Below are 21,611 nucleotides of genomic sequence, written 5' to 3' on the forward strand. Positions count from 1 at the left end.
CAAGTGGAAGTGTCTAATAGGGAAATTAAGCACATTCTGGAGAAGACGGTCAACCCGTCCAGGAAAGATTGGTCATTGAGATTGAATGATGCTTTGTGGGCCTATAGAACAGCTTATAAGACACCAATTGGCATGTCCCCCTATCGTCTAGTGTATGGAAAGCCGTGCCATCTACCTGTGGAATTAGAACATCGTGCCTACTGGGCAATCAAAGAGCTGAACTTTCTCTGGACGAAGCTGGAATTCAAAGGAAACTTCAACTCAACGAGTTGGAAGAATTGAGAAATGAGGCTTATGACAGTGCCAAGCTATACAAGCAAAGATGAAGATTTCATGACAAGCGTATTCTACGCAAATCCTTCACTCCTGGTCAGAAAGTCTTGCTGTATGACTCCCGATTACATCTTTTTCCAGGAAAACTGCGTTCCAGATGGAAGGGTCCGTACCTAGTACGCACAGTTTTTCCTCATGGAGCTGTAGAGCTGGAGGATGTCTCCAACAAGAACGTTTTCAAAGTCAACGGGCAGAGATTAAAGCCATTCCTTGAGCCATTTCCACCCGACATTGAAACAACCAACCTGGAGGACCCAGTCTATGTGGACTAAACTGGTCCACTCTTTCCCTAAATAACCAAAAAGTTTTCCAAATCTTTCCCTAAAAACCAAAATTTTCGTTTTCCCATCAAAACCAAATGTTTCCCAACAAAACCAAATTTTTTCCAAAAAGTCCAATCCCATTAAAAACCAAATTTTCTTGTAGATAATGTGTTAGTTAAATTTCCTTTTGTGTATATTTTGTGCTCATCCATTGTGACTCCTAATATGATGGATTTTTGCCTTGAATAACGGAGTTTTAATCGAGCTGCCGCCGTACAATCGGGTATTCTCTCTCCTTTTACTCTACTCAGCATGTTCCTCTTCATATATGTTTTATAATTCTTTCCATATTTTGAAACATTGAGGACAATGTTTAGTTTAGGTTTGGGGGTATAGAGTAGATACCATGATAATTTGCCATAATTGAAAACGAACTCCTTCTTCTTTTTGAAAAAATTGAAAAATTCCAAAAAAAAAAAAAAATTAAAAATCAAAAAAAAAAAAAAAATGAAAAATCATAAAAATGGAGCTCATTTACCTTGAAATGTTGACTCTTGTGCAAATATGTATTTTATTAGGAGTCTTAGTCTAGATATTTAGGCACCCTGATTCTAGCACAATTCACATAGTGATAAGAAATTTGCACGCGCACGATCTACCAATACATGTATGGCCTCGATCTTCAAGGTGTTTGATAGGAAGTTACGATTGCCAATCACTTTAGAATACTGAACGAAACTTGACTAGCTTGTTCTTTGGTTGGTTGGGATAGAAGGTGGAGGTTACATTAAGAAAGACAACCATCGAATTTAACTGGGTGCATCAAAAAGGGCTACCTCTTGCAAAGTGTCATGTAATCTTTTGTTTCTTTTGTTATGTATCAAAGAGTCCTTTGTAAAAAAAAAAAAAAAAAAAAAAAAAAACGATGTATATTCAAAAAAAAAAATATCAGAAAAATACAAAAAAATCAAGTATTTATCAATTCCATCATCTCTTGTTCCAAAAATAAAAAGAGAGTAGTCAATGTAAATAAGAGTCATGTAAATAGTCATTTTGTTGTTTCATTGTAATAAGCAAGGAGGGTGTATGCCATTGATGTACAACGCGAGTAATTGTGAAATACCTCCAACTCATTCACAATTCTCGTAAAGTCCGGACAGCTAGCTAGATTTCGACCTCAGTTCTTAGCCTGAGAAACTATCTCTTGGTGATTAGTAGTCATAACTTCAGATCTTTCTTTACACATGTGTAGATACACTTTACACTCTTATCACATGTCTTTTTTGTTATCAGTGCTAGGATTGTGCCTTCGATAGCTAGATTGACATCTCCATTTTGCTGTGAGCTTAAACTGTTTTGCACATGTCACATTTGATGGAATCTGAGCTTATATTTTGACCTAGAACTTTGTAGGTACGTTCTAAGCAAACCTTCACGAGACTTCAACTCGTCCACTAGGGACACTTAGTGGTTTAAAAGGCTTAGTGCATACGCTAAATGCATTCGAGAGACCAGCGACAGTGGTATAGTTAGGATTTCCTTAGTTTTGTTTTACTTGAGGACAAGTAAAATTCAGGTTTGGGGGTATTTGATGAGTGCCAAATATTGTATATATTTATCCCTTTTTGTTGGCATTTAACTCATCTTTTATGCATTAATTCTACATTTTATCCCATATTCTGTATTTTCATTGTTTTCAAGAATAAATATTTTTCTTATTAATTTTGCATTTTTAGGTAATAAATAAAGTTGGATGACTTGCGGAGCAAAAAGAGCAGAAAAGGTGAAAAGCCGGGAGAAATTACGCAAGGAAGCCGCAAAGAATGGAGCGCACGTCCAAAAAGCTGGAAATGGGCTCAAGAAGAAGAAAGTTGTTCTTAAAGAAGAAGTGGGCTCAAGGTTTTCCAAGCCCAAACTCATTTCCCAAACCCATATTCTATACCCAAAAGCCTAAAACCCAAATCCATACCCGCTTGCGTCTTCAGCCGTCAGATCAGTTCTCAGAAGCATCCGACGGTCGCTCCCTTGATGTGCATCGAAGTTTGATATCTCCGCCTTACACTACAGTACCTAACTCCATCAAGTACCGTTCGTTTCGTTGTATCTCTTCATCCGACGGTCGCTCATCGCCTGCCTCCGCATCGCCGTCAGATCCACCTACCATCTTCCCATCCATCGGTCCAGCTTCGCGAAACATCAAAATCCTCTACACCTGCTCAACACCCTAGTACCTAATACCTATACCCATTGCCAAACACACCCTTCCTCAAACCCCATCGACACCATCTTCCCCCCCCCCCCCTCTCTGCAACAGTACCACCATGTCCGTCTCCATCACCACCATCTTCCCCAAATCACTCCACCATCTATCCACCAAACTCTACCCTAAACCTAACCCATCATCACTATCACGTACCTCTTTTCATCACTTCTCCTCAATTTCTCATCTCTCATCACTGAAACCCTAGGTGAGAAATTGGGGATATAAGTTGATGTTAGAGCAGCAATTGGAGCAGGAGGAACGAGAAGAGAGAAGAGAGTGGGTCGACGAGATGGAGTGAGTATCTCATCAACATTAGGTAAATCAATTTCACCTGATTTTCTGATTTTGGGGAAAAGGGGTTGGAACCCTAATTCTGATAATTGGGGGGTATAAATTGGTATTATGTGGTGTGTGAAAGGACACTGTGTATCTCTCTGGACTAGCCAGTAGAGAATTAGAACAATTTTAATTTTGAATTCAATTTCAGTTTGCTATCAGTTGACAGTTGAATTGCAATGTTATTATCTGAATGTTAAATGTGTATGAATATCTTCTTAATGATGTATGTTGCTATCATGTTAGCATGAGCTAAAGCATCAGGCCAAGGCTCAGCTGAAGCCTTGTGCACTGTCAAGTGACTAGAAGCTAGGATAGTTACTTCCATGCTCTGTTTTGCTTGAGCAAATGGGAGATACCAATGCACATAGTGCCTGTGATTGGCTGTGCTGTCAAAAGACAGCCAATGCTAGGGGCAGACTATTGAGCAATTTAGTATTCTTCTATTTCTAGATGTATGCATAGGATCAAACTCAACCTAGAAACATGTCATTTGATTAGGACACAAGGTGGATCCTAAGCCTTGGCTTAACCACCAATCCCTTTGCAGTCACCTCTTTTCAGTTCTATTTTGCTTCCTGATCAGTTATTCTCCTTGCCTGTGTTTCTTGTTTAAATTCCTGCAATTTGTAGCTGTTGTGCACTGAAATCAGTGCAAAATCCTCACCTTGCCCTTGGCTTCCAAGCCTTGGTTCTTTGCTGCTTTACCTTGCTGTTTTCTTAGCTGTTTCCTTTGCTTTACCTTGCATCCTTGGTTCATGCCATCTGCCTTCTTTGTGTCACTGCCACCATAACATTGTGAAATTGTACCTTGTTTTACATCATTTGCTAGCTTAGGAAAACTCTCTAGTTTGCTCCCACTCCCTGTGGACTTTCCCCTGCTTACCTTCTATATTATAACTTGGCCTTGTATACTTGCAAGCTTTTGTGTGTCTTTGCTTGTCACACCACATTTACATGAGCTCGAATTCCAGAAACCAAATTTCCTCCAATGTTGACAGTTATCATTTAACTTGACATAGATATTACAGTTGGTGTAGGCAAATTCTTGTTCCAAAAAAACCAAATGTTACCTTTTTGATTTTGAATTGAATTATGAATTACCATATTTTGCATCCGTGGTAAATTCAACTTATTTCAAAATGTTGCATTGCAACTTATTTTAGGCTCTTCTATAAAAATTAAAGAAGGTGGAAATTTATTTATCAAAGACCTTAATTTCTCTTGAGCCCTAGGTCTTCTCAGGCCCCTGAGATTCCAAAATACAACTTTCATTGTAAGGATTGGAGGTCCCTAGTACCTCCTTTTCCTTGATTCTTTCTAAAGTTATATTTATTGTTAACTTGTTGAGCTTTTACCTTTGTTAGTACTTCCTTTTGTTGGTCAGCTAGAATGAAGTTTGTGTTTGATGGAGATGGATTTTGAACCACTCTAGACCAAGAGGTTGTTGGTACTCTTTCCTCTGATACTGAGCCATTTTTCCCACTTATAAAGTTGACTACACTTTTATCCACTGCATTATCTTCTGCAATTTGAAGTATTTTTGCTGGAGAGAGTGTTTCATTCCCTGTGATCATTTGTATCTATTTTTCTTCTTCATTCACAGTACTAAGAGTTTAAAATCATCAAAAAGAGAGATTAACAGCTGCATTGTTAACTTGAGGTGTTGTATTTTGATTTATAAATGTAACTGGAGTATAACATATATCAAACTTTACTTGTTCATTCTTAGTTGTTACTTTTGGTGTTGTTGTGCCTTTAGAAGTAGATGGAATAGTTGTTCATGTATCAGTCTGTTCATGAGAAATCGGTTTGAAATTATTAGGTGCATTCCTTTTCTTAGCTTCTTCTTCTTCAGCTGCTCTATCGACTCTATATTCATATTGTAAATGCCGAACAATTTTACAGTGCTGACAGAATTTTGGTACCTTAGTAAGTAGAAAATCTTGCATAAAACCTCCAAACTTTGTTTTAATCCATAGTTTAGGTGTAATTTTCTTTGCTAAATCAATTTTGATAAGAACTCTAGCATATAATCCATTCTAAAAATTCAAAGTAGCCTCATCTACTTTAACTGGTTCTCCCAATGCTCTACTGATAGTGAATAAATTTTGTTCATCCCAGTATTCCAAACTTAGGCCAGGATAATGAACCCAAATTGTTGCAGAAGATGTATGGTGAAGCTCGGGACGAAAATCTGGTATCCAACTACGAATCCATAGAGTTTGATTATAAACCTCTCATTGGCCTGCTTTGATGTAGTTTTGATCTCTTTCATTATCAAGTTTGATGGTGAAAAAACCTTTCCCTAATGGGATAATTTTGCATTGACCTTCTAATCTCCACTGATATTTCATATTAGCTACAACATCAGAAAATTTCATTCGAAGTAAATCTAGGTGACCTATTAATGATAATTTCCACACAGCACATCGTTCTTCAGTGCCATTAATCAAATCGGTCGATGGACTTTGATCAATAGAGATATTAAGATCCACCACTGATGGATTCATTTCCAAGTTTTGAGTATTTTCCATGAAAATTAAAATAGAACAACGATAAAACTAATCAACTGAATTTAATGAACACCAATCATTGATGTTTTTGGAACTAATTTTCATCTGAATTGATGACGAAGATCTCAAATTCAACGCTGAAAAACGAGAAAAAAATAAGAACGAGTTGATCGCCCGATTCGCAGAGCGTGACTCACCCGTTTTCCTCCAAGTATAACTTGGACTTTGTCAAATCGGTCAGTTCATGGACTTAAACATTTAAATCATAAGGAATTCAATCTTTGCAAACCGTGCTATAATGTTCATGATTGATTCAAGTGAATCAAACCGATTTGGTTTTGAATATGTTTTCTATATAATTGAACAACTCTTTAACTAGTTTCATTTGAGTCATTTGAACTACTTATGGTTAAGATGAATAAGGTTGATATGAGAGTAATCATATGGCTAACCTCGGTTAAATATTTGTGATCCAACCTGGTGTACACGTTTAGGTACGGTTATATAAACCTAAATGAGGGTATATTTTCATTTGTGTGTAACAAGCTAAGTTCGATCTAACGGTTGAAAGATATTAGCTTGGTTGATTTAGTTCATCTGACGGTGATTTTTGAATGCTTTGTTCCCAAGGTAACTTGGATTGAAAACCCTGATTTGAAAAATATATAAAGGAGAACTCTAGCAACTGGGAATCTTAATCCCCACACCTCATATGTGTTACTAGTTGCATAACTAGATTCGATTCTCCTTTAACCTTAGGTTTCTTATCGAGACCCTATAGGTTAACGACTTGAAGACTTCATTGGGATTGTGAAGCCAGACCCAACTATTATCTTTGTAGTTGCGTGATCTAATCTTGCTGTTTCTATCATGTTGAGTGCAATTGAAATAATTGGCTCGAGATTTTATATCTCTGATAGGCAAGATATAAAAGTAATCACAAACACTTCGTCTCATTGTTTGTGATCCACAATAACTTGTCTCGCTAGTCGATTAAGTTTATTGTGAGGTGATTGATAATTCTAGGTTGTTCTTCGGGAATATAAGTCCGGGTTATCAATTGGTTCCTGTCCACCTTGATTTATCAAAAGATGGAACAAAAACTCTTGGGTATTTCTGTGGGATACAGATTTATTGAATACTATAGACTTTTCTGTGTGAGACAGATTTGTATATCAAGTATTCGACTTTGGGTCGTAGCAACTCTTGGATGTGGGTGAGATCAACTAAGGGAATCAAGTGCGTAATATCCTGTTGGGATCAGAGACGTGAGGATTGAGTAATACCTTAAATCAGTGTGAGATTGATTAGGATTCAACTACAGTCCAGTCCGAAGTTAATTGGTAGTAGTCTAGTGTCTGTAGCGGCTTAATACAGTGTGGTGTTCAATCTGGACTAGGTCCCGGGGTTTTTCTGCATTTGCAGTTTCCTCGTTAACAAAATTCTGGTGTCTGTGTTATTTCTTTTCCGCATTATATTTTGTTATATAATTGAAATATCACAGGTTGTGCGTTAAGATCAATCAATTAGAATATCCAACCTTGGGTTGTTGATTTACGTTGATTGACACTTGAACATTGGTCTTTGGTACCGTTCAAGTTGCTCCTCTTATTCAATCGGGATCGCAGATTTCTATTTGCTGATTGCGGATTGAATTAAGAGTTAGAGATATTAAACTCTTTGATATACTTTTTTCTAGATTGAGTCTGACTGTCTAATTGATTCTCTAGAAAGTTTATTGGAGTAAGTCCGCATTTTCAATTGGTATCAGAGCAGGAAAACACGTTAAAGACCTTATAAGTCTGTGTTTGTAGCGATCTGATGATGGACAATATTGTCTCTAAACACGCATCACAAGTTCAGGAGAGCTTGTCTAAAATCCTGATACGCCTGAGAAATCGGTCACATCTTCTTCATCGTCTAAACCCACTCTTGACTGGGAAGCTCTTCTTGACGAAAAATTAGATAATATCTCTGATGGTAGCGATTTAGAAGAAGGACAAGATGTTGAAGAAGAAGTGTCACAGTACATCCTCCTCTTTGATCGTCTTCTAAAGAAAAATAAGTCAACATCCTGCTTGGCTGAATTTCTAACTCCTCTCTGCGTTGAAAACAGAAAATTGAGAAAACTCTTTAAGAGTTATGATAGCCTATTACAAGCTACTCTTAAAGATCTGTTTATGGTGGTTTTTATCTTAGGGTTAAAATCATAAAACCTTAGTCAAACAATGACGTCGCACTTGAGTAATAATGTCGCCACTAGCATATTTATTGAACCATTCAACATGACTGCGTAAAATTACCGGGGTACCTTTTTTTATGTATATGACATGCTCCACGGAAGAGCCCTCGGTACTGACTGGCATCATCTCTACACATGCCAGCCACGCATGCTATCCAAACATGCCAATGGCATGCCATGCCAGCCACATCTCCGCTCAAAATGCATGCCAACCATGCCAGCCGCACCACCGTGCCAATGGCATGCCATGCCAGCCACATCTCCGCGCCAAAGGCATGCCGACCATGCCAGCCGCACCACCGTGCCAATGTCATGCCATGCCAGCCACATTTCCGCGCCAATGGCATGCCGACCATACCAGCCGCACCACCGTGCCAATGGCATGCCATGCCAGCCATATCTCCGCGCCAAAGGCATACCAACTGATAGACGCATTTATGTGTCTATTTTATTCTCAATTTTCTGTATTGTTAGACTCGATTAAGTACTTATTGTGTTATTTTGTGTTCTTGTAGGAAATTTTAGAGAAATAAGCCCTTGCGGCGAAACGGGCTCAAAAAGCAGTGTTTTACACCCCGGAGAAATGTACCGTAGGCACCCCAAAAATGCACCGGAAGCGTCCCAGAAATGTCCCGGAGGAACCCAGAAAAATTACTATTTCCACCCCAATTGATATTCGCACCGCAGCACTCTGGATAAGGGGCACCTTCTTCAACAATTTGAATTTGTGTTTTTGGCGGGAAATGAAGTTTTCAACTGGAAGAATTTTGATTGTCAAAATGAATGGGTTAGAGTGCGATTCAATCGCTGAAAATTGGCAGAAAGATGTGATTTGGCATAAGGAACAAAGTTTGGGTGGTGGTTTCGATCAAATTTGGCTGGAATACGTGTTTTGATTCTCGAGTTCAAAACAGGGCAAGCATGCACTGGAGAATGATAATCACGCGTCATGGAGAGTTATGGACGTGTTCTGATGATGTGGAATGGCTCGAGCATCACTTTGGGTCGTGAAGAATCGATTTGGAGCGTGGAGGGAGGAAGTTTACGCAAGAAATTCCAAGTTTGGTAAGAAAATATTCGAAAATATTGTTATTCACTGCCCGCATAATGAAGAATTATATTGGAGTTATTGGCGAGATTTGGAGCTGTTGTTGGGTATAAATAGGCTCTTTGGGTCTACTAGAGAGGGTGTCGAGAGTCTGGGGGGCTGAGGAGAGCCAGAGAAGAAGAAATTCGAGTTTTCCCAAACTCGGTTTCTGCTGCTGCTGATGAACATGAAGAACACGAAGAACGGACCTGCAACAGAAGTCGTTTTTCTACAGTAATAACGACTCACACTAGTGGGTCGTACATCAGGCAGTCTTATTTTCCACAGCGTTTGCGACACCGCTGCAGCAGTCATATTTTGTCACTGAGGGTCGTAGGTCTCTGGTTTTATTGTATTTCTCATATTCTCATCATTTGTAAACCATTTTTGAGCCATAATAAATTATTTTGAGAGCATTTTTACTATGATGAGCTAAATCCCTCGTAACCAAGGAAATGGAGGAAGCTATTCACGCAACATAAATGGGTAACCATTTCATTTAATTATATAATTCACCTAATCGCTGCTTTTGCAGAGTTTTAAATTATTTGAATGATTGTATTAATTATTTGTTATTCAGTTTGATAGGTTATGCTTGGTTTAATCTCTTGATAATCTATGCTTAAGGTTTACAAATAATGTTTGAGAATCTTTATGATTGATAGTGAATTAAAGATAAAAGAGGACTTAAGAATTGAATAGAGTTTTGAAATATTTATCATTCAATTTTGCATAATAGTGGAATCTAGTGTCTTGGTTACCTCTCGCCCACTTTGTTAATATTTTTGTATATAATTTTATCAAATCTTTAAATTTAATCTTCACAAGTCCGAGAATTTGAACCTCATTACTACAACAACCCACAAAAAAATCATTAATCATTTTGGCGCCGCTGCCGGGGAATTGTGTTTAGGTAGAATTTTTTTTTTTTAGGTTTATTAATTTTTTTTAGAATTGTTTGTTCCTTTTTACGTTTCTTTTTGTCTTTATATTGTAGGTTCAAAGTGAATACTAAGGACTTGGAGAGGAAAAAGCTTAAAGCGAAAAGCGAAAAGAGAAGAAAATAGGACAATTTTAGGATTTAGTTTTTAATTCTTTTTGAGTGTGTGAGGAAAACTGTAATTTTTTTTTTTCTTTTTGAACTTTAAATTGGACTGGACGTTGGACTTTAATTTTTAAACCTTACGGAAGGGTACCCTTAAATACAAACTGTGTGCAGGGAAGGACGGTGATTACAATATCACCTCGGCCCCTCGGGTTCGCACACGGCATAGGAGTCGTGGCCCGAGTCGACGACAACGGTTCATCCCCTGTCTGGTACGGGAGGTAAGTCCAATCGAAACACTCGCGAATCCCCTGCAAGCGAGTTACTGTACTCCTTAAGGTGCTAATTGTTTGAGGACGAACCGGACTGTCTTTATTTTCCTAGTAAAGGGCAAGGCCTGGCCTAAACAAGATAAGGGTTCGGATTTCATCACCGCTCCCTTCTTGCCCGCTTTAGGAGAACAAAACCTAACGCGAACCCAAGCTTTAAAATCTGATTAGAAAGAGACCGATAGGGTATCGCGCTTATCAGGAAAATTTTTCGAAGGATATTGGTTACTTTCTTAAGCACACCTCGAAGTTCATGATGGTTTCTGTGAGTTGAATGCGTGACTGGGCCGCCTTGTGATAGCGGTGAGGCCTTGGGTATCAAAGCTCCACTGAGCTTCCCTCGCCTCAATTCAACTTACTTTGACTCGGATTGATTCCAGAGGGGTTTGCTTAAATTGTAACGAATTCCCCTTCGAGAGATAGAAGCAAGTCTAGAAACAATCTAAGTGGAGCCATCATGCTTGTTGTTTGCTAGATTTTATAGGTTTGATTTGGTCGAGTCAGCCTCGTTTGTGGTTGTGTAGAATTCCCTTGCAATTAAGAATGTCGAACTGGTATGATAGAAGCCAATACAATGAGTATCGACCTGAATTTGAATATGGACATCATCCTTTTTATGACCATGTTGGGAATAGTGGTTGGGAACGCCATCCTTTGGAAGGATATGGGTCATACCCTGGTGAGCCCAATTACTATCCACACATGCATCAGTCTTACGAGCAAGAAGATTACAGTACGAGTTCTTCGTCTCTAGAGGATACAATCAAACTATTGAAAAGTAGTCCTTTTTATGATCCCTCTATTCCTATTCCTCCTTTAGAAGAGTCCCTCAGGAAGTTAGCTGAGTCGACGCGTAAGTTAGCTGAGATGAATAGTACAATTATAGACGAAAGAACTACAATAATGAGTGAACCTTCTTTAGAAGACCACCTCAAGCGGATAGCTGAGACGGACGAAAGAATTGCTCGAAATTACTTGAATTGCCAATATAGTGTATCCAATAATACCCTTGAGAATGAAGATAGTTATTCACATAATCAAGATGACGAGGTTATAATTGGTAACACTACTTGTTTTGATGAGGTTCGACCTTTTTCATGTTATTATAATGAGGACTGTGATGAGGATAGTATTGATGAAGAATCTGAAATATGTAGGCATAGTGATCAGGAGTCTAGTAATCCAATGAGCTGTATAGTGATTATATTATTTCTAATTCAAATCCAAATAATTTTTATGATTATTCACCTATTCAAAAGGACGAGGATTTGATTAGGGATACCACCGTTTTAGACGATGTAGATTTTCCTTTTGATTACGAAGCCAATAGTGGTTTAGAGAAACGGGTTCATTTCGAAAATACTGTTTTAGAGTCTAGCGACTTAGAAACAATAGTCTTGGAAGAAGAAGATAGACCCGTAGAGATGAGTAAAGATGCACTACCTGATAATAACTTAGAAGAATCTCTTGAATATTTTAAGAACTCTGAAGATACGGAAATTCAAGAAATAATTAGAGGTCTATCCAGAGACACTGAAAACTCTAAGTTTGGGGGTGATTATCACTTCCCTAGTGCCTTACCTTTAACTCTCAGAAAGTCCCCACACTTAGGACTTGATATCTGTGCCTCGACCATTTTACAAGATTACCTTCATACTCGTTTTCTCGAGCCTAATGATGTCCATGAAGGAGTTCAGTTATTAGAAACCCATCCTCTGGTTGACGTGGTTTGCCCAGGCTATGATACCCAGATTGACTTTGTTTTCCCACCAAATAGTTTTCTTCCAACTGTGGGAACATTTCAAATGAGTCGAATATTAAGTTCTGAGACTAAGCCTAAGTACTTTAGGTTAATAGAATCGACACATTTTCCTAAGAATGACCACTACTCTCATTGTGGTCAACTATGTAAGTCATATCTGATTGACTTAGAGGATCCGCAATTATTTAGATTATTACTTCGTGATTCTAAGTTCGTATTTGAGTTTTTACAGACTCTAAGACCTAGTGATTCGGATCCCATATATGAAGAAACGCATCCAATGAAAATATTCTATTTAGACCCTTTCATAGAACCTGAACCTGAACCGCAATTAGCGATAGTTTTCAGGAAACTAGGTAAGGGCATGCTAGTCTTGTCCACTTTCTTGGTTCATTGCAGTTTCCTTTGGTCAGCTCTATTTAGTTTTGAATACCCACAGTTATTTCGACTGTTACTTTATGGTTCGAGTTGACTAATCCTTTCCTAAGTCTGGCTGAAGACTTTAAACTTAGCACTTCTTGGGAGGTATCCCATGCTCATGCAACACGGTAATATCTTTCCTTAACTCTTTCGCTTTAAATGGTAACAGTTTCTCCTTGTTCATGCTTTTAGTTTCATCTTTAGAACATTGAGGACAATGTTAGATTTAAGTTTGGGGGTATGGGAGAAACATTTTAGTTGCAATTATTAAACTCCAGAGTCTAGAAATTTATGCCTATTAAGGTTTGCACTAACCAATCTAAGTGGATGGGAACATCTTGGTTATAGGAGTTGAGGAACCAATCTGATTAGATGGAAACATCGAAAGAGTCTATTCATAAAAGCACAGAGCTCGGGTGTTAGAAATAACATGATAGTTGCACCATATCTCGTTGAGTCCTTTTCATTTCTGTTTTATTTTTTCATTTTAAACTATGTTTCTCTAAGTGATTAGGTGGGGCACACGATTCAAGTTGTTACCACTGCTAGGGTGAATTAGAGTGACTGAGTTACTAAAAAAAAAAAAAAAAAGACCGGACCAGTTAGACAAATCGGAATAAGTTTTAACACTTGGATAGCAATATGCGTGTGTTCTCCCTGTATCCGTCGCCTAAGCAAGCGTGGAATGCAGGACCCGTGGGAACTATCGTGTAATCTGCTGACAAGAAGCATGCGCTTGGATCAAAAAGATCTATTCATGCCGTTAAGTTAAAAAAAAATGGTTATTGTTCTGTGTAGTCAACTGCTGGTTCCCTTGTATTTTCCAGTTTGTTGATCTAGATTTAAGTTATTGACCACTGGTTCCCTTGTATATGCCAGTTGTGTTGATATTAGTCAGACCGGTATCTCAGTCCATTAGGATAGGTTCATTTTGGCAGTGGCCTTCAGACAGATATGTGAAACATCGATCATTTGGTTAACATCAAAACCATCTACATTTTTCTATTTCCATCTCCTTTTTCTATCCATATGATTAGTTTGACTCCGAATATGATGTCCATAGTGCAACTATCTGAGTAGAGCTCTGTCACTTTATATGAATTTTAGTATGCTTGAGTGTAAACTCGTGTACAACAATTGGAATTTCGCATCAGGGTACTTCCTCCTGTAGTCAGTGATTGTAAGCCAACCAAGGAGATTCTTTAGTGCTTTCCAAGGTTCTACATAGATAGCTAGGGTCTGGAGTAAAGGTTTTGTGGGTACACCTCTGGTAAACCCTCCGAAGACAACACTCCGCCACTAGGGCCACCTAGGGGTTCAAATGATTTTCCTTTCTAGAATAAATTTGCTCGAGGACTAGCAAATAATAAGTTTGGGGGTATTTGATAGAGCATTTATGTGTCTATTTTGCTCTCAATTTTCTGTATTGTTAGACTCGATTAAGTACTTATTGTGTTATTTTGTGTTCTTGTAGGAAATTTTAGAGAAATAAGCCCTTGCGGCGAAATGGGCTCAAAAAGCAGTGTTTTACACCCCGGAGAAATGTACCGTAGGCACCCCAAAAATGCACCGGAAGCGTCCCAGAAATGTCCCGGAGGAACCCAGAAAAATTACTATTTCCACCCCAATTGATATTCGCACCCCAGCACTCTGGATAAGGGGCACCTTCTTCAACAATTTGAATTTGTGTTTTTGGCGGGAAATGAAGTTTTCAACTGGCAGAATTTTGATTGTCAAAATGAATGGGTTAGAGTGCCACTCAACCGCTGAAAATTGGAAGAAAGATGTGATTTGGCATAAGGAACAAAGTTTGGGTGGTGGTTTCGATCAAATTTGGCTGGAATACGTGTTTTGATTCTCGAGTTCAAAACAGGGCAAGCATGCACTGGAGAATGATAATCACGCGTCATGGAGAGTTATGGACGTGTTCTGATGATGTGGAATGGCTCGAGCATCACTTTGGGTCGTGAAGAATCGATTTGGAGCGTGGAGGGAGGAAGTTTACGCAAGAAATTCCAAGTTTGGTAAGAAAATATTCGGAAAATATTGTTATTCACTGCCCGCATAATGAAGAATTATATTGGAGTTATTGGCGAGATTTGGAGATGTTGTTGGGTATAAATAGGCTCTTTGGGTCTACCAGAGAGGGTGTCGAGAGTCTGGGGGGCTGAGGAGAGCCAGAGAAGAAGAAATTCGAGTTTTTCCAAACTCGGTTTCTGCTGCTGCTGCTGCTGATGAACATGAAGAACACGAAGAACGGACCTGCAACAGAAGTCGTTTTTCTACAGTAATAACGACTCACACTAGTGGGTCGTACATCAGGCAGTCTTATTTTCCACAGCGTTTGCGACACCGCTGCAGCAGTCTTATTTTGTCACTGAGGGTCGTAGGTCTCTGGTTTTATTGTATTTCTCATATTCTCATCATTTACAAACCATTTTTGAGCCATAATAAATTATTTTGAGAACATTTTTACTATGATGAGTTAAATCCCTCGTCACCAAGGCAATGGAGGAAGCTATTCACGCAACATAAATGGGTAACTATTTCATTTAATTATATAATTCACCTAATCGCTGCTTTTGCAGAGTTTTAAATTATTTGAATGATTGTCTTAATTATTTGTTATTCAGTTTGATAGGTTATGCTTGGTTTAATCTCTTGATAATTTATGCTTAAGGTTTACAAATAATGTTTGAGAATCTGTATGATTGATAGTGAATTAAAGATAAAAGAGGACTTAAGAATTGAATAGAGTTTTGAAATATTTATCATTCAATTTTGCATAATACTGGAATCTAGTGTCTTGGTTACCTCTCGCCCACTTTGTTAATATTTTTGTATATAATTTTATCAAATATTTAAATTTAATCTTCACAAGTCCGAGAGTTTGAACCTCATTACTACAATAACCCACAAAAAAATAATTAATCACCAACCATGCCAGCCGCACCACCGTGCCAATGGCATGCCATGCCAGCCACATCTCCGCGCCAAAGGCATGCCGAGCATGCCAGCCGCACCATCGTGCGAATGACATGCCATGCCAGCCACATCTCCGTTCCAAAGGCATGTCGACCACGCCAGCCGCACCACAGTGCCGATGGCATGCCATGCCAGCCACATTTTCGCACCAAAGGCATGCCGACCATGCCAGCCGCACCACAGTGACAATGGCATACCATGCCAGCCACATCTTCGCGCCAAGGCATGCAAACCATGTCAGCAGCACTATAGTGCCAATGGCATACCATGCCAGCCACATCTCCGTGCCAAAGCTATGTCGACCCTACCACATGTCGCTGGCTGCCAAACGAAGGGTTGCAACAATCAACAACTACCCTTCCATGTGAGATGCAGATATCAGCCGTCCAATTTCGCCACCTAACGCATGGAAACTTCCGGTCCAAGGACAAACATCACGGTTTTGCCAAAACCCTAATTTTGGCCGCGCCTAAAATATGCCAAGGCCATGCCGGCCCTACCACATGCCACTAGCTGCCAAACGAATGGTTGCAACAATCAATGGATACCCTTCCATCTAAGATGCAGATATCAGCCGTCCAAGTTCGCCACCTAATGCATGACAACTTCCGTCCCAAAGCCAAACATCACAGTTTTGCCAAAACCCTAATTTCGGCCGCGCCTAAAAGATGCCAAAGCCATGCGGGCCCTACCACATGCCGCTGGCTGCCAAAAGAAGGGTTGCAACAATCAATGGCCACTCTTCCTCCTGAGATGCAAATCTCAGCCGTACAAGCTTTCCACCGAACGCATGGCAACTTTTGTCCCAATGCCAAGCCCTAATTTTGGCTGCACCTAAACTATGCCAAAACCCTAGTTTTGGCCGCACCTAAACCATGCCACTAGATGCAAACGAAGGGTTGCAACAATCAACGGCCACCCTTCCTCTTGAGATACGAATCTCAGCCATACAAATTTGCCACCAAACGATTTGTGGCAATCTCTTGGCCACGACGCCTAAACCCTAATTTGGTCGTGCCAAGAGCATGCAAGCGCTGCAACCATGCCGTTGGTTTCCAAACGAAGGGTTGCAACAATCTACGGATACCCTTCCTCCTGAGATGCAGATCTCATCCGTACAAACCTGCCACCAAACAACTCGTGGCAATGTCTTGGCTGTGATGCTAACTCTTGGTCACGGCACCAACCTGGCTACGATGCATATTCTTTGGTCACGATACCAACTTGGATACAAACGCCAAATTCTATGGCCACGCCACACGTAGCAACATGTTACACGTTTTCCACGAAAACACTCGAGACATCAAAACATGTCATAAACTGGGGGATGCTCATCAAGGTATTGGTCTGGCGGTTTACAGAATGCGACGTACACTACGCCCGTTACAGGAAAGTGTCATAAGGGTGAGGCGGTTGGTAAATACAAGAAGTAATGGTGAAACATTTCCTTCATTATGGAAACATCAACTCCAGGCGTTACCCGTTACCATTTACTCAACCGTTTCCACTTGTTACGAGACCAGGGTACGTTTCGTTGCGACTTGTATAAATAGGTCTCACATATTTCCACCAAAGACAAGTTTTGGTCACGAGAATACAACACTCAGAAATCACTTGTTAGCTTTCCCGTCTGTTAGCTTTCCACTTTCTGGTACAAGTCGTCAAACAACTACTCTTCCCGAATCAACTATTCTGGTCTCAACACTCTCTTCGCTTCCCTCCCTAGACCAACCCTTCTCCTTCACTTTGTGACCGAAGCAATTCTGGAACGACCATTTCTTGGTTTAGGACGGATTTGTACAGATTGATCTCTCGAATCAAAGTACTCCCTTTCAGTACATTGTTTAGGGTTTAAACTCGTTTCTCACGCACATACTCGAAATTTCCGAAATCAACAGAAACCTTTTTCACCCTCAAACAATTGGCGACCACAGTGGGAGATTAATCTCTCGTTGCAATACCAATTTCATATTACGCTTTTTAACTCCAACTCAGGAAGATGGTCGGTTTTGGGGCTGAATCCGTTCCCCCAAGTTCCACTCAGGCGAATGACAATGTTTCCCCTCCCAACGCAACATCCAACAACGCAATCGACGAAGAAGTTCCAAAGATGGCTGATTTGGCACGGGTTCAGGAGATCCACACCAGGAATATGGATCTGATGAAAGAGGCGATTAACAACATACTCGACTTCCTTATCAGCTTAACATCGGAGTTAAGTGACCCACCTGTCCCGGAAAATCTGGGACTGAGGACTAACGTCCCAGACGATCATTCCCAAGTCAACAGTTTCACTACCAATCAGAAACCAGTAGGCCAGGAAGCAGCCTCATTGGTGGAAAGTTTATGTGAACTCCTACATCTTTCAAAGGATCAACGGATGGATACGTTCATTGCCATCAATCAAATAGCGTTAAACGCATCACTGGTTCCTTCGCGTTTGGAAACGTCAAGAATGCCAGAGATGTCCATCAACAATGTCACGTTTACCGACGACGACATGATGGAAGAAGAAGGACATAACCGGGCCCTACACGTCACAGCCCGTATCAAGGATGTGGAATTCAAAAGGTCCCTCATCGACATAGGAGCATCCTCAAATGTCGTTACCCTCAGGACGCTCAGAACATCCAGGGTGAGGCCAAGCGAAGTCGTGCGACATCCCACTACGATGAACGATTTCGAAGGAAACCAAACCAGCATGTATGGATACAATTTGTCAGTAGGACCAGTCCAGTCAAAGGTGAGGTTCGAAGTGAGAGAAAAGGAGCCAGATTACCATATGATACTGGGAAGGCCATGGCTCCACGACAACATAATCATTCCTTCAACATATCACTAGTGCCTGAAAACCATGCTAAACGGAGAAGTCGCCTCATCTCTGCATCGTTATCTCCCTATGCGCCGATCTGTGGCATGGAGATGTTTGAGACAAAGAAGAGCCCGCGGGGCGCAGCCTATAAAACTCACCACACTCCACTTCCAAAGTGGGAGTCAATCGAATAAAGCTATGGGATTGCATTGTTTCACAGAGAAACCTGGTCTCACACCACCTGTTCGGAAGAGAAGCGCGCCAGCCTCCACCCGCCAAACCAGAGTTTGGCTCGCTCCGGTACCAAGCGAGAACGGGATTTTATAATAAGTCATGATGAAAAAGAGCAAACCGTATATCAGCGCCGTTGTTAGCAATTAACATGGGAGACCACCACACAGTCTCTCCGCCTAGCAGAATGCAAACACAGTAACGAGCCGCAAGAGGAAGTACCAGATGCACCACGACAGCTACAGGACGGAACCAACTCTACAATGGACGAACTTGAGGTTGTAAATGTCGGGAGTGAGGAATCTCCGTGACCCCTCTCAATCATCTCGACTCTGTGCGCAGACGAACACGCAAAGATGGTAGACCTTCTCAAATAATATCAAGACGTATTCGCATGGACATACGAGGAAATGCCTGGCTTGGACGAGAAGCTGGTCACTCACCATCAAAACATAATACCCGGATCAAAACCGGTCAAACAAATCCCGAGACAGTTCAGGCACGATGTGGAAGAACAGATCAAGATGGAGATTCAAAAGCTACTGGTTGCTGGTTTCATCAAACCCATTCACCATCCTACCTGGTTGGCCAATGTAGTTCCAGTAAAAAAGAAGAACGTCCAAATCAGGTGATGTGTCGACTTTAGGGATATGAAAAAATGTTGCCCCAAAGATGATTTTCCACTTCCTAACATTGACATGCTGGTAGACGCCACCAGTGGACATAGTATGTTCTCTTTCGTGGACGGATACAGCGGCTACAATCAAATAAAGATGTACGAACACGACGCAAGTAAGACGGCTTTTCGAACTCCTCTCGGAAACTTTTATTATACTATGATTCCCTTCGGTTTTAAAAATGCTGGCGCCACCTACCAACATGCCATGACTACCATTTTTCACGACATGATGCACAAGTAAGTCGAAGATTATGTATATAACATAGTGGTTAAATCAAAAACTCGGGCGGCCCATGCGGAGATTCTGCGGCAGGTGTTTGGAAGGTGTCGCGAGTACAAATTGAAGATGAATCCATTGAAGTATGCTTTTGGTGTCTCTTCGGGCAAGTTCCTAGGTTTTCAGGTAACCGCTAAGGGAATTAAAGTCGACCCGGTCAAAACCCAAGCTATCCTCACAATGCCACCACCGCGAACTGTGAAAGAACTCCAGAGTTTCATGGGTAAAATAAACTACATTCACCGCTTTATACCGGGGTTGGCTCAACTTGTTGCTTCGTTTACCCCCTTGCTGAAGAAAGAAGCGAGCTTTGTCAGGACCACGCTACAACATGAGGCGCTTCGGAAGATTTAACAAGTATTGTCTTCCCCGGCCATCATGAAGTTTCCCTTACCAGGAAGACCGTTGTACCTCTGCACTGCTTTTAGCGACACTGCCGTCGGAGCTCTCCTCGCCCAAGAAGATGACGAAGGGATTGAACATCCCATATACTACTTCAGTCGAACTTTAAGAGATGCCGAACTCAGATATCCCAAAGCAGAAAAGGCGTGATTGGCCCTTATTCACTCCATCCAGAAATTCAGACATTACCTGCTTTTCAACAAAGCGGTACTGATATCTAAGTCCGATCCTGTGAAGTCCCTCCTCTCAAAAGCGTACCTGATAGGAACGTCAGCCAAATGGCTCCTCCAAATGTCAGAATTTGACATACATGCGCTTCCCCGAGAGATATCAAAGGGCAAGCAGTTACGGATTTGCTAGCAGCGTTCCCGGGAGAGAATACCAGAAAACTACATGAGGACCTCCCTGGAGATTTTATGGAAATCTCTTTCATCAAGGAAGAAACGTGGCTACTATTTTTCGACGGCTCCGCCACCCATAACAACGGTACCGGAGGAGCAGGTGTGGTTCTAGTATCCTCGCCCGGTGAAGTCTCCTCGCACTCCTTCAAGATAGACTTCCCTTGCACCGACAATTCAGCAGAATATGAAGCCTTTCTCATCGGACTGTCATTGGCTAAACAAGATGGAACTACGCGCCTGGAAAAAAGAGGGGATTCTAAATTACTCATCAACCAGGTAAACGGAGTATATGCACTGAAGGAAGTAACATTGGCCCCGTATAGAGCCGAGGAACAAAAGCTACTAAATTACTTCGCCGACCCGACCATAACACATGTTGGACGCAGTGGAAACAAACATGCTGATTGTCTAGCCACACTAACATCAAAACTGCAATTCGAAGGTTCTGAAGAAACCCTGACAGTGAAGAGACGAACCGTGGCTTTAACATGGCTTTCGAAACCCGAGGAGGCTGAAGCCGGCGACTGGAAAACACCGATCATCCAAGAGCTTAACAGCTCGCTTTCTCAGGGAAAGGTCAGTCTCAAAACTTTACAAAATTTCTTCATGCTCCGAGGAGTGTTTTACCATCGGAACCCAGACGGTTCATTGTCAAGATGCCTCGGAGAGGAAGAGGTGCAACAACAACTCAACCGCGTCCGCGGTGAAGTTAGCGGGCTAATACTAGTGGTAACTCTCTATCGTCGTTTGCAACGCCTTGGCTACTACTGTCCAGAAATGGAGGCTCAATCTCGGATGCTTCAAAGAACCTGTTCCAATTGTCAAGCGCCGCCGCATCAATCGAAAGTCTTCAATATTGGTCACGTCGGGAACTGACAGAAGCCATACATCAATTACCTTCGCGACGGCGTACTCCCTACCAACAAGAAGGACGCAGCCAAGATAAAACAAAGGTCCAAGAGATTCATATTCCATGAAGGAATCTTATATCGTAAAAGCTTTGGAGGAAGTTTGCTACGGTGTTTGAACGAGGCAGAAATTCTGATCATGCTGAAAGAAATGCACGAAGGAGAACACCAAGGAAAACAGAAGTTATTCATTCACATACACGAGAAATACTACTGGCCAACCATGGAGGACGATGCAGCTGTTTTTGTTCAGATATTCCAAAAATGTCAAATCCACAGAAACCTTATCCATGTACCGTCGACTCCTCTGCACTCAATAA

The sequence above is a fragment of the Papaver somniferum genome, chromosome 6, assembly GCF_003573695.1.
Source record: "Papaver somniferum cultivar HN1 chromosome 6, ASM357369v1, whole genome shotgun sequence".
Classification (NCBI taxonomy): domain Eukaryota; kingdom Viridiplantae; phylum Streptophyta; class Magnoliopsida; order Ranunculales; family Papaveraceae; genus Papaver; species Papaver somniferum.